Genomic DNA, 13,897 nt, shown 5'->3' with positions numbered 1-13,897 from the left:
AATGTTGGTGAGGATGAGGATGGTAAGGAAAGTAGCTCTCTCATTCACTGTTGACAGAACTAAAATTTGTCTAATCTTACTAGAAGGCAATTAAGATATATATATATATATATATATATATACACACACACACACACACACACACACATATCTCCCGTAAGATGTTACAGAAAAACTTGAACGAACTTTTTGGCCAACCCTATATAATATATGCAAATTTTAAATAAATTCTCATGCCCTTTGACCCACTAATTCTAATTTACTTTGTGAATATAGCAGTGAAGATTTCTCAAATATAAGTATATACAGAGATATGTTACAACATTGTTGCTAATAGTGAAAAATGGGAAATAACTAAAGAGTATATCAATGGAGAAACGTTCTGACTAATGAATTTTGGCACGTTCGGGAGGGAGCAGCTGTTGAAAAGAATGAGGCAGATATCTGTGAGCCAATATATATCAAAATTAAGGGGAAAAAGCATCGTGCACGACAATGGTATAGATACTTCTTTTGTATAAGTAAAAAAATATTAGCCAATCAGTACTTTACTTTTGTATAAGTAAAAAAATATTAGCCAATCATCCTATCTATCTCCTAGGTCAAAGGAGATCGATAGCATGGTGAAGAGGGGGGCAAACAGGTCAGTGTGTAGGGAAAGGCTCATGTGGCCTCCATCTTGTAAACCTCTGGGGCTTTGAGTAGGGATGGCGTGACCTCAGCTCCACCTGGCCGTCCCCCACCATGCCATCCCTTCTCTATGTGCTTTTCTCTACCCTGGTAGCACAGGAGCTGGGCAGTGAGCTTAGTGCCCGGAACTGTCCAGACAGTGATGAGCACATCAGAGACCCCCGAGCCTGTGAGTAGTTCTCTGGACCGTTCCCTCCCTCGGCTTTGAGGATGGGAGGCCACCCAGACCCACCCCTGCTCTTACCTAGTGGTATCTAAATAAGTAGAGGCATAGGTATAAATAAGTAGAACAAGGTAAGTAGATAAATAGCTGTACATAGGGAATGAATAGTCAAAGAGTACAACACTCCTATCTTTCCTTATTATTGCTTACAGACCGCTGTCCACTCCCCCTCCTCAAATGCCCCATCTTGGAATAGCACATCACTAGGTTATATCACACTTTAAAGCTACTCCTTACCCATCTCCCCCAGGCCCTCTGCGGCATTCCTTGGAAATTTTTTACCCGAGTTCATTCTCACTCTTTCTAACATCACTCCTGTCAAATTCCAGGTGATTTGGATATCCACATTGATCCTTGCAACAGCAAACCTAGCCTCTAGTCCTGAGCTCCAAAGTTCTTGTACTCTTTTTAACCTCTTTTACATGGTCACAATATTGACTGTTTTTCATCATAAATGACTGAAATCTCCCCATTACCTTAATTCTAAACACTCCATTCTTTAGCACCGACCCCCCCTCATTCCAGCTCATTCCCTAAAGGCCTGGAACTCCTTCTGCAACGGTGCTTACAATCTTTTGATCCTAACGCCATTCCTCTGCCTCTCAGGCCCTATTTCGTACCCAGTTTGAATTCCACAACCTTATGCTGTAATCAGCCCCTTGCGTACGCCGTCAACTCATTCACCCAGCTTGAGCTGCTTGATATTCCCTTGGCAAAACTCCAACCACTGTGCCACCGACTCTGCCTGCTCTGTACCTGCACTTGCACAACTGAGTATGGTGAATGAAAACCACGCAACCTTACACACTGGTCTTATCCTAAATTCCTGACCACTAACCTCCATGGCACCTTCGTGCTTCTGGTTTCTCAGGTTATTTTCTCAGTCTACTCAGGCTCCCTTCCATCATGATTTCATACGCTCTCCTCCACCTTCAAACCTCCACCATCCTCAGTGTCAGCTGATGCCCTTTTTTCTAATGCATTAAAACAAAGCAGAGAAGCTAGAAGAGACCTTCCATAAGGTCTCTCCTCATCTGCCCACCTTTCTGTGTTTGCACTTGTTGATGCCAACTTCTCTTCGCTGGATCTCCCTCCACACTTGCCTGAAGCCTGATGCTCTCTCACTTACATACAAAGAACTCCAGCAGATCTTTCTTGCATCAGCAATTCCCCACCCCCATTGACTGAATCGCCCTTACCAAATATAAAACATACTGTTATTGTTATTATCTCAAAGGAAACAAAACTTTCTCCCCACTTCTAACTATAGAAACCATCTAATTTTTTTGTCTCTATTTATAGCAAGATTCCTTCAAACAGTGATCTGTACAGATTACTTCTAATTTTTCTCTTCTCGTTCTCTTGAGCCAATGTCAGTTAGATTTTCTCTCCCACCACACCACAACTGACCTAACACTGTGAATCCAATCCAATCTTCAGGTTCCTCGATATAAGGACAACATTTACAAATGGCTTCCACATGGTTTCCAGGAAACCACCCTTTTCCGGTCTCCCCCCTCTTCATTGGGTAAGCCTCAGAATCCTGACTTCTTGACATTGGGGTGCTTGTGTCTAAGCCCTGGGTCCTCTTTTCTTCTCTACCCACAATGGCTCCTCTAGTGATTTCACCCTGTTACGTGGCTTTAAATACCATCTATATGCTGAGAATTCCTATCTCCAACCAAGACTTAAACTACAGACTGTGGCTGTAGTTGACCTCACATCTCAGACCCAATCCATCACAAATTCTGTCAGTACCAGCTTCAGAATATACTTGGAATGGAAAACCACATATTGCCACTGCTTCCTCTACCTTCCTGGCTCCAGCCACCATCATCTCTTGCCTGGATGATTACAACAGTCTTCCAACTACTGTCCCTGTTTCTGCCCTTTCTCCTACTTAGTCTAGTATCAACATAGCAACTGGGGATGTCCTTTTAAAACATACGTCAGGATCACCTTATCTCTCTGTTCAAAACCATCCAATATTCCACATCCCGAAAATACAAAATCTTTTAAAAGCTTCCCATGTTACATGGATTAGAAGCTAAAACCTGTTAGTATCTCCAGCTCTGTGACTCTCCGATCCTCTTCCGCTCTCCTGCCCGTCCCAGCTCTCTTAGTTCCTTTGCACTACTTTCCTCCACCCGGGAGAGCTTCCCTCAAAGCCTTTGCACATGCTATTTCTCCTGCCTGGAGCTCTTTCCCAACTATCCACTGGGTTCCTTCTCTCCTCCTTCAAGTCTTTGCTTAAACATCACTTTCTCAATAAGACCTTCAAGTCATCCTTCCTTGTTTTACTTTTTCCATACTATTTACTTCTCTCTCTCTCTCTATCACACACACACACACACACACACAAAATCTTATTTATTCTGTTTCTCCCCACAAGAATGTAAGCCCCATGAAGGCCAGAATTTTTAAAAATGTGTTTTGCTACTGTTACACCCTAGCACCAAAAATAGTGCTTGATATGTAAGAAACGCTGAATAACTATTTGTTGAGTGAATGCATAAACGATAGGTAGATATTTAAAGGGATATGAATTTCTGTGGAAGAAAAATTATAACTAGTAATTATTTGAGGGGAAATAATTTTTTAAATGTACTTTTTTTCCCCTAATCATGTACATCATTAGTTTTTGTTATTTAAAATTACAAAAAATGATATTAGCATGGATATTACAGGATGTTATAGGATATTTGTTGGTTTTTTCAACATGCTCCTGTCTTTTTTAAAAAAAGGTAACCAATTTTATTAATAAATTCTCAAGATCTTTAAAATTGTTATTAAAGTTACAAGCAAGAAATTAACCCAGAGATCAAACAGTAGAATAATGAATTGCCCAGCTAACTGAATAGTCCCACATCTAAAGAGTTATATAAATTCCAGATGAAGAAATAGTATAAGAAACCTTTCAGGTGATTGAAGCAAGTGACTGAAGCAGTAAGTATATGATAAGTGATCTGTTTCAAAGACCAGAGAAACATTTACCGAGGATTTTTGGACATTGCAATGGTAGAGGGTGACCAGCATGTCTTTTGCTATGTTCATTCATGTACTGGCTAGTAACAGTATGCTTGTGATGAGATGTAGGAATTGGAAACTTGGAACTGATGGTCCATGTTCAGAAACAGAACAGAGTAAGAACTGATTTGATTAGCTTGAGTGATAGGCTATTATGTTAATGGTTCCATTCCAGGCAGCGTGGCCCCAGACATCTCAGTGCTGACTGTGCTCCATCTCATAATAACTTATGACTTTCTGTCAGGCACCAGCACTTTGATTACCCAACGTGTATGAAGACAAAAGCTGATACTAATTCAGGTACCTTTGAGCAATCTGAATCCAAAGGTATGTCCCACATCGTACAATGAAAGAATGTTGAGTTTTTGTTAACTGCATTAAAAATATGTGATTTCAAGTAGAATTTTCTGCCAGTTTATGAACCTATGGTTACTCCTTCTACTAATAAATATTTCTATGGGTATGAGACTAATGAAGCACACAGTGATACTGCCTTTTCATCATTATTAAAGATATAAACTCTCAAGAGATATGAAGAGATTTAGGTCATTCCATGCATAGTTTCAGACAAAGCCACTTCAACTACCAAACCTTGCTCAGTACATAATAGGTGGTGAAGGAATGTGGTCTGAACACATAATAACAGAAAATCAAAATAAACACTTAGGATTTTTGAGGGCCATGTTTCCTGCTCCTTCCACCTAAATAATTTTTTTAATAGATAATGCTCTATTACTTATATTTCCATGGCCTTGATACATTGTATTTGGGTCCTGCTAGCCACCCAATAATAAAAGGATCTAAGTAAAGAAGCTGTTCCATTTTTATTCCATTTCAGTCCTAGCGAGATAGTCTTGATGTTAAAAGCATTTTATATTTTTTACGAGATTATCAGCTCAAGATTTTCTGATCTCCCTCAATTTTTCTCCACTTCAGGTTTTCTCACAGGTAATAATAAAGCCATTTTGATAGAAATGTAGCCATCTTATGATTTTCTTTTTAAGTGGAGCGTCACATTTTTCACAATTTGAAACAGTAGGCACAGCAAAGTGCACTGCAGTGGAAAGAGAAAAAGTGTGAGAGCAACACGTTCTCCTGAATTTTCAGGAATCCAAAGTCTTAAAAGAATTCTTTTTGATTTTTGCTGCTAGGACATGGTAGTTCCCTAAATACTTCTGAATCTAACCCTGTTTCCTTCTATCACTTTCTTCTCTATTTTGGCCAGTACTGATTTTTTGGAATGTTTGGGTTCTGTATTTTACTTATTACTTCTAAAACTTACTGCAGTGCTTCTATTGTTTGGTATTTTTTTCCTTTTGTTCTATTTGCTTTTCCACTTCTATTCATTTTGATGTATAACCATTATGCTTAATAATTTCTCAATCTAGTTTTCTTTGTGGTCTTCATCCCTTTACTCTCACCTTTTAAAATTTTACATAGTAAAACTCAAGCTCTACTTGTCTTTTGTCCGAATAATACATATATTTTAATGATATATTTTAAGTAAATAATTTAATATCCCATATTATTCATATTTCCTTGACAAAAGTTGAAACACTGTGTTTTTCCATAATTTTTAAAACTGTTAAAAATATGCGAATAAAACTTTCAGATATAAATGAAGACATCTAATATGGTGTAATCGTCTTCAATTTTAGCAAATAGCCCTGTGCTTGAATTTTATTTTAGACCATTAAACCACCTAGATTATAGCAAATGGTTTTTAGATTTTGTGAAAGTGAGAGCCTCAGAATACCTCTAAATTTCTTTCAGAATGAAATAAACATAAACGAAATATTTCAGTATGGTCTTTAGGTGTGTTTACAGTTAGGTACATTTCCGAAAACTAAACTCAAGGACTACGATTGGATTTGATTTCAAACAATCCCTCCATAGCATATGTGCTGGTTGCTATGCAACACAATTTAATACCAACAAATGATGCCAAGTGATTTTTGCATACTATAATTGGCCTGTAAGTTTTGCGGCTTGAACATTGCGAAGAGAAGGTGGTTATTTAAATTTCAATGGCTATGTTAAAATGCTACTTTTTTAATAAAAAAAAAACCCAACAACTATAACACAAAACCTACATCTTAAAACTGAAGAAAAGACCTGACTTCTGTGATAATAAATGTGCAACAGTCTGGAAAGTTTCTCTTTCACTCTTTGGGAAAGCAAAGAACATATTTCAATAACTTTTTATGCTGGTCTACTCACCTAGCTTCTCTGATGAGTTGGCTGTAGGAAGCCTGGGTAGCGGCAGGGCTCAATTAATGTAATTTATGTATCCTTGGACGTCAATCATTCCTGTTGAGAGGTGGGACTCGTAAGCTCTCAGTGCATTAATTAAGAGCTTATCTCAGCAGAGCCATCTTTCTACCTAAGGACCAAAAAGAAAGTTTTAATTAGATTTTTAAAAGCAAGTATGTCATCTATGAAAGCAAGTATAGTTCTTTAGTCAGTCTGTGAGGCCACAACTGGAAGAGAATATTGCAAACCACACAAAGGGCACCTGCTTTCAATCATCTGTGATGTTATAAGTAAGTGGGGAGCATCAATCTCCAACACTGGCTTCAGTCCTTGGACCATCACCTCATGTAAATAACTGAAGTTCTGACTATGTTGTTTCATTGCCAACATAATTATTGGACCCTTGTCTAATTATTGACGCAGAGCTGATGCTGATCAAGTGCAATTACAACGTTGAGGACAGACAGTATTTTTCTCTGATGGCTGACTTTTTGTTCCAGGCTAGCTTCTGACTGAATATGCAATGGGCAACACAATGCAAGTTCAGCAAAAGGGAGTGAGGGAACTTGCAGAACACATCAGTTTCCCTGGCTCAGTGATGGAGTGAGTGTGCTGTTGCTGGCTAACCTAAAAACACAGGGACTCAGGAGAGGTAAAAACTTAGCTAGGCTCATCGGTGTCAGCTGCTTGAGAGGCTGTTCTACTGGAATGGCTTGTGTGAGGCCATCAAACACACTCCTTAGGGCTCACTTGGGAAATAATAGATACATTATTGATTAAAATATTTATAAATTAAGGGAGGGAAACAAATTTTAAAAGCCAGTTCAGATTCTAGAAGGGAAATATATCTACTAATAGCTATTAACCCCTCCCCCTCCATAATTAAGGGGGGGTCGGGATGCATGCTTAGGAGAACAAACACAAACAAGTCTGCCAATGTCAAGGAAAAAGCAAATAGTGAAAACAAAAGGAAGAAAAAATACTGAACAATAGAAACAATGCAATAAGTTGTAGAAATAATGAATAAAGGGCCACACCTAAACTTTCAGAAAAATCAGCACTGTAAACAGTAGCAATGCAAAATTTCTCTTTTCGGAAAAGTTACAGACAAGGGGGACATATAAACCCAGGCACAATGAGCACAAAACAAATAACGTGGGGATTACAAGGGTGCTTCCAACAGGCCAGACTAGCACCATGGACAGACGCTTCGGGGAGCAAGACGAGCTCTGCTCACTGGCTCAACATAGAACTTGCTTTCCAGTGTTCCTCATTGCTATGACATTTCATTTTGTTTTTCTAAGGGAAGGTGTCTAGGAAATCCAGTTACTGTATAGGCTATAAATTTACCCCCTAAGTAGCATACTTGACATGTACTGAATAACAGCCACAAAGCTGACAAAAGAAACTACAGATTTTACAGGTATATGGTTTGTGCAGTATGTTTCTAAATGATAGTGTATGATGAAAACATTACTATATAGACACTTTGTCAGAAGAATAAAGTTGGAAGATTGTAACCCATCATTTATGTTAATATTCATAGAGATATTTTATAGTCCTTTCTCCAATCTTTCCCCTCACATGTTTGCCCGGCTATTTTGCCTCATGTCTGGTACTGTATAATGTTTACTGCACAATGTATTCAGTAGTACTCCCCAGATACAATTTGGTAATTGTGCTGGTTGCACCAATCTTGTGTGCCTGATAAGTTTATGTAATACAAACATCCTGCCTTTGAATACCTTTTTTGTGTCCTTCAATGCATCTTTTTATTTGCATTTAAGCCAGGGTATATTACAAAGTCCAATGACCTCTTGGGCATCCTATACTCAAGGATGTCTAAATGGTAATATTCATACATACAGTTTTATGTTTTATGATTGTGTGAAATTTGTTTGCCACAGGAATCTCTGTTTTCCAAACAATGGTTAAATTATGTTTATGACAGACTGAGGGCTGAACATGGTGAAATGAACAGATATTTAGTGCAGTTGTTCTGAAAGGAGGAAAACGTCATGATGTGCCTTTCCATGGGTTGCCAGCTTTTTTTTTTTTTTTTTTTCCTGAAGAAGTCTGGGAATTTGAAGGCTGCTTCCAGTGACAGTGACCAGGGCCACTGCTATACATTCCCTGTCAGTTCCTATGGGCCATGTTTCTCAATTAAGAACATGACAGAAGGAATAGGCTTCAGAGCAGGCAGTAAATTTGGGGGCTTTTAGTCAAATATACGAATTTTCTTACTGCTTAATTTGCAGCTGCAAAAGAACCTAACTTTAGGATTTGGGGTAAAAGTAAGTCTTTTCCTGAATGAAAATGTCCTTGTTTTTTTATACGACATTTTCTCAACTTAATGAGACCTTTCGAGTCAGCTAAAGTAGAAGGCCAGCTGGAATTACAGCTGGAACAATGTATCTGATATATTATACCCTTTGTGATTTGCTCTGAAATTGATTGCAGTGTTGCCATGGCATCCCAAGGGAGAAACCTTGGTCTGTGTTTGGAGAATGGCAACTGCTGGGAGACCTGGGTTCATCTTCTGCCCTGCCTGTTGTATAGGAAATTGCATCATTTCTCAAAGATTCTGTTTATGATGCTACCAGACCCGTGCCTTAACCCAAGACTCTCATCTCCTCAGAAAGTGATTCTCTGTTACGAGCTACATGCTTCCACTCTCCTCCCTTTTAGCAGCCATGATGACAGCTGTAGGGCAAGAAAGTCTATGACCTTGTTTCTTCTCCTAAGGTTCTGGTAAGCCTCCCCTAGCTCCTGGCAATCTGGCAGGGGTCACTGATGTTTATCAATTTGATGAACTGGGGGCTGATAAAAAAAAAAGTGAGCACTTGTAGTGACATCTCAGAGGCTCAATCTGTTTCAATTTAAATTTTAATTTATTCACTATTTAAGGATAGCATAGTTGGGGTTGGTATTATTGTTTCTTACATGGTATTTGAGTGTATATACTCACATGAAGCTATGTGGCTCAGAAAACAAAGACTTAGAATGTACTTACTCATAGAACAGTTTTTACCAGATGGACCAGTAAATTCTGTTGAACATTTAGCTAATTCTTTCAGTGCAATCAGTCAAACTAGCATATATTAATTTGCCACATTTTCTATACTCATGGGACTTGTATCCAAAGGCAAACTATAATGAAGTTGTAGATAAAATGACCCAGTTTTGTGTTGTCTTATTACTAGTGATTAAGTGTGAAACAGTAGGATTACTGTCTGACCTCTTCTACTCTTTTTGAGAAATTGTATTAGAAGGAATAAAAATTCCTTTTTAAAATATATTGTGAGAAAAAAGAGAGACATTAAAATGGAACATTGGGTTCAAATACACAGGTATCATTAGCAGTATAACCTGGGACTTCCAGTAGCCTTGAAATGATGAAAACACCAACTTTGAATCTATTTTATAATTGAGATTAGCAATTGTGAAATGATTAGAGATTTTCATGTTTCTGTTAATGAGATTTAATACAGAAAACTTTACAGATACTAATTCAATCTAGTAATGCCAAAGAAAGACAAACCAAATCTAGTGTCTCAGAATGTGTAGGTTTGGGGAACAAGACAGAATATTCTGCAAAGTCTACTTATTTAGATAGATTTTTTTCCCTAAGCTGGGTGGGTTATCGGTCTTTTACCTTTGGCATTTTATTATTCAGTTTAATGCTGAAATATTTTATTGTACCTGAACCTAGAGGTTTTCCACTTTAACATATTTGTAAGACAATAATAAATGATGATTTAGTCCAGTACTGATGTCAGGATTGTAGTAAGTTTCTTTTTTTTTTCAGATTTCCCCAGTTTTATTTATGTGTCTGTATGTTAAGTAGTACACAGTTGTTTGTTTGGTTTTTTTTTGAAAAAGAAAACACTTTTCCCAATTCTGACTGAGGAAAAGTGATTAGTTTGTAGCTACTTTCTTGACATCTGAATTGTTTGGGAGAGAACAGTCCTCAAGCTTTATGGGCATTAGGTTATATAAGTGATATCAAGTACTATCTACTTGTACTGATCATCTCAGTTACCAAATTTTTTTCTTGTAACTCTTCTTCAAGTTTAACAATAATTGGGCGGAGGGGCAAAAATTAATGTACTTCATTGAGAACATGTTCTAATGTAATTTTTGAATTAAAGATCTTTCATAATAAAAAAAATTGGCAGTTAGTGAAACTATTCAAACACTTTAGAGGTAAAGTATTGTGGTGAAAACAGTGGGGGAAATCCATATTTCTTTATTTATTTTTAAACAATGTTTTCTCATTTACTCTGCTTTTTGTATTTTCACGTAGATTCTATATGTGGGCATATTAGCATATGTTACCCAAACGTGTTAATTGCATCTTTATTAAGTCAACTGATTTTCTTTCAAAGAAGATTGAGAGTGGAGAACGTTTTAATACTTAACAAATATTCAGTATTTCCAAATAATCTTGTAAATGTCATGACATTTGGAGAGCTTCACTTTTATCAGGCCATTTCCTTAAAATTCCTGTAGAAAGTATACACAGGATATTTTTAAGAGAGTTTTTGGTTATTCTATAGTCCATGTCTATTCTCTACCAATAATCAAGACTTATGTCTCCTATTCTCATATTCTCAATAACTCTAAGCAAAGGAGAAAAATAATGGACTTTTTTTCAGTCATCTAAAAACTCTTGAGACTTAGGATCACATTTAACCAGTTATACTTTCACATAAAATATGAATCACTTTGAAAATTGGTCTCCTTCAGGCAAAATCACCATAACAAGTCCGTAATTGAATACAAATGCATACATATGTCTGTATATTTGCATGGATATGTTTAATGCCAAGTAAAAGTCTTCAACTTCTTCCACTGTCAGTACTAAGACATGTATGTATGTGGTTATGTGGGGTATAAATGAGACGTGCTTGATTCTTTCGCACTTGTGTTTATTCAGTACATTGTTATTGAGTGCCCAGATAAGTGCCAAGCACTATGCTGTATTCTGGGGACAAAATGATGAGCAAAACAGATGAGGACGCTGCCTTCATTAAGCTTCCATTTATATATATATATATATATATATATATATATATATATATATATATATATATATATATATATATATATATATATATATATATATATATAAAATAATGGTTGCCTAATATCTCAGTACATTTATCCATTAGTCTCTACATTTGTCTATTTTATGTACCATGCATCCTAATACTATTATCAATCCAGTGATTTTTCACTTTCCAAAAACATACTCTGTGTTGAAGTCTGATTCGCCACATATGATGATTGAAAAAGCAATTCTAAATGATTTCTGGGCATTCAGTATAAGGGAGAATTTTCAAAGATATGTTTATGGCTTAATAATTAAATCGGGGTGAATGTGCCTGCTGGGAACTTCTACAATAGTAAAACAGAATGGCAGGTTCCAAGCCACAAACAAAGAACTTTTTCTTTCAAAGATCTGAGTCACAGCATATTAGTATTTAATAGTTTTGCATTTTTAAATGCATAATGCCAGAATTTCATGGTAAGGAGTCTTGAATAATTATTCAAGTTCAATCCAAAAGGTTCTGAGAAACAAAGAATGGGAAGCAAATACTCAACAACATAACTATCCCAGGAACTCTAAGTGACAGAAACAGTAAGATCTCCAATTGATCTCAATTCTGGAGCCTCCCGTTTCCCCACCCATACGATACTCAGACTCAGTCTTTTTCTGCCTTCTACACACTAATCTGCAGCTGGTAACATCTCAAAAGTCCAAGGGATGCCCACAAGAGGAAACGGCTGTCTGGGAACAGTATTGATGCTTGACCCACAGACCTCAAAGTGCTCAGGTTTTATCAAAAGCTAAAACAGGAGAGTCTAAAAGAATGCACAAGTTAGCCACTTTTCCTGAGATTCAGTGAATTCAGTCACCCTTTTCTCGATAAAATGATCACAGAAAAATGATACTAGTCCACAGAGATAAGCAACAGCTGGGATGATAAAGATATGGAAACTTTCTGTTTCAAAGATACAGCCTAAATTGATTACAGAAGTTTTGGAAAATAACTTCTTTTTAAGGTAGCATTTTAACATACATAGACTTCAGAAGATTGGACTTAATTATACCTTGATATCTGTTTACATTTATCAACCTTCATCTGTTTATCTATCCTCAACAGTCAAAGAAAAATAAAGTTCTACTCTCACTCCATGGTAGTAACTGGAAGAAACTGCTTAGATACTGATTTTAAATCCAGAGGTCCGAGGTTGAAAACGCAGCTCCCAATCTTCATCTGCGTTTTCAGGCCATATAAAACCACAACGCTTTAGAGAACACTCAGAACAGTCAGGCAGTTCTAATCCGTGTCCATCCTCCTCCTTCATTTCCTCCTCAATAAATAATGGATAAAGCAATGATAGGTCTTTGCTGACTTTTTAATTCTTCTAGTATACAAAGATTATCTCCTGGAAATAAACTGACGTCTATACAATAGTCTGCAAACGGTTGGAAATGTAATTTGGTGGTTCTTAAGGTGCTTCATGTGTTGTTTTACTTTTGAGCCAGTTCATCACTCCACTTATCTCCTTACTCTATCTCCACCTCATCTTCACCTCAAAACACACGCTTCTGTCTCACTGAGTCAGAGACTCATGCTGTTATTTTGCCCCTCTTTTCTTGGTTTGCTATCCAATTTTCTATTAACTGGAACTAACTAACATATCAACAGTGCAAATACAAATGTTACACCAGTCTCAAACGGAAACCTCTTTTTACCAGAAACACAGTTGATAACTGTGTAGATATAACAACTAAGTACAGTCTACCTGACTTATGAATAGGGTATTCTCGGTAAGTGGATTTTCAAAATAATGGTGGCTTAGCCCTTTAAGAATCATTATGCTTTTATTTTTTGAAATCTTTTTTGTTTGGGATCTTAGGGAAAAAATGAAGGCACCCCACACTTCTGCAAATTAAGAAACTGTCACAGGAAATAAAATCAAAATAATCTGAATTAAGTGAATAGAGAGGAGCTTCTAGATGTAGAAGAAGGGTGACACGGTCTTTTCACAAAATGGCTTCAGAATCCTCTTTGGCTGTGTTTTTCCTGCTGGGGTCACTTCTAAGTTCTATAGTCATCCCTTGCCAAGGTCGGTTGCTGGGCTTCTCTCTTACCAAACACCTCATCTATTCTTCGGTCCCCACTCCCTACCACCCATCCAATCAATTCTCAGTTGACACTGCTGTTGGGTTTCCATCCTCAGATTATAATTAAAGCAGATTGGAAGACTCATTGGGGAAACCTGACAACTAATTTTGTGCCTGACAAGTAAAATATATGCAGAGAGTATTTTTTTCTTGGATTCACATTCTTCTTCCTTTCCCATGTAATTTTAGATTCCTTCTGCCTTTGAGGTTTTTATTTGAGTTAGAGATTGATATATAAATAATATACAGTCTGGCCATATGCCATTAATCTTACATGCCCCCTTAAGTTACAGAACTCACTCTGGTGCCCAGGGAGGTAAGACCATTGGAACAATCATTTTCTGTGTAAAGTTTATTCATAATAATGTTCATTTGCCTCTTTACTTTGTTGATGTACAGTACAGTGGACTGTGGTAGTTTTACTTTATTTTATTTTATATACATAGGCCCAGTAAAGAAAATTGAGCAGATAGTTCCTTTTAATCAGCTACCCTTAGAAAGTCAAG

General features: G+C 37.1%; 1 long non-coding RNA gene across 1 annotated transcript in view; it reads right to left on the bottom strand.

The window, feature by feature from the left end:
• The window catches only part of LOC307068602, a 137,924-nt gene extending 131,630 nt beyond the window's left edge, over positions 1-6,294 (bottom strand). Inside the window, exon 1 of the long non-coding RNA XR_013811460.1 lies at positions 6,161-6,294. This is a non-coding gene — a long non-coding RNA (uncharacterized lncRNA). The remainder of the gene's footprint in view (positions 1-6,160) is intronic.
• Positions 6,295-13,897: the final 7,603 nt, after the last annotated feature.

The sequence above is a fragment of the Hyperoodon ampullatus genome (assembly GCF_949752795.1).
Source record: "Hyperoodon ampullatus genome assembly, chromosome: 20".
NCBI lineage: Eukaryota > Metazoa > Chordata > Mammalia > Artiodactyla > Ziphiidae > Hyperoodon > Hyperoodon ampullatus.
Note: the sequence above shows the minus strand (reverse complement) of the source record. Positions and strands in the feature narration are given on the sequence as shown.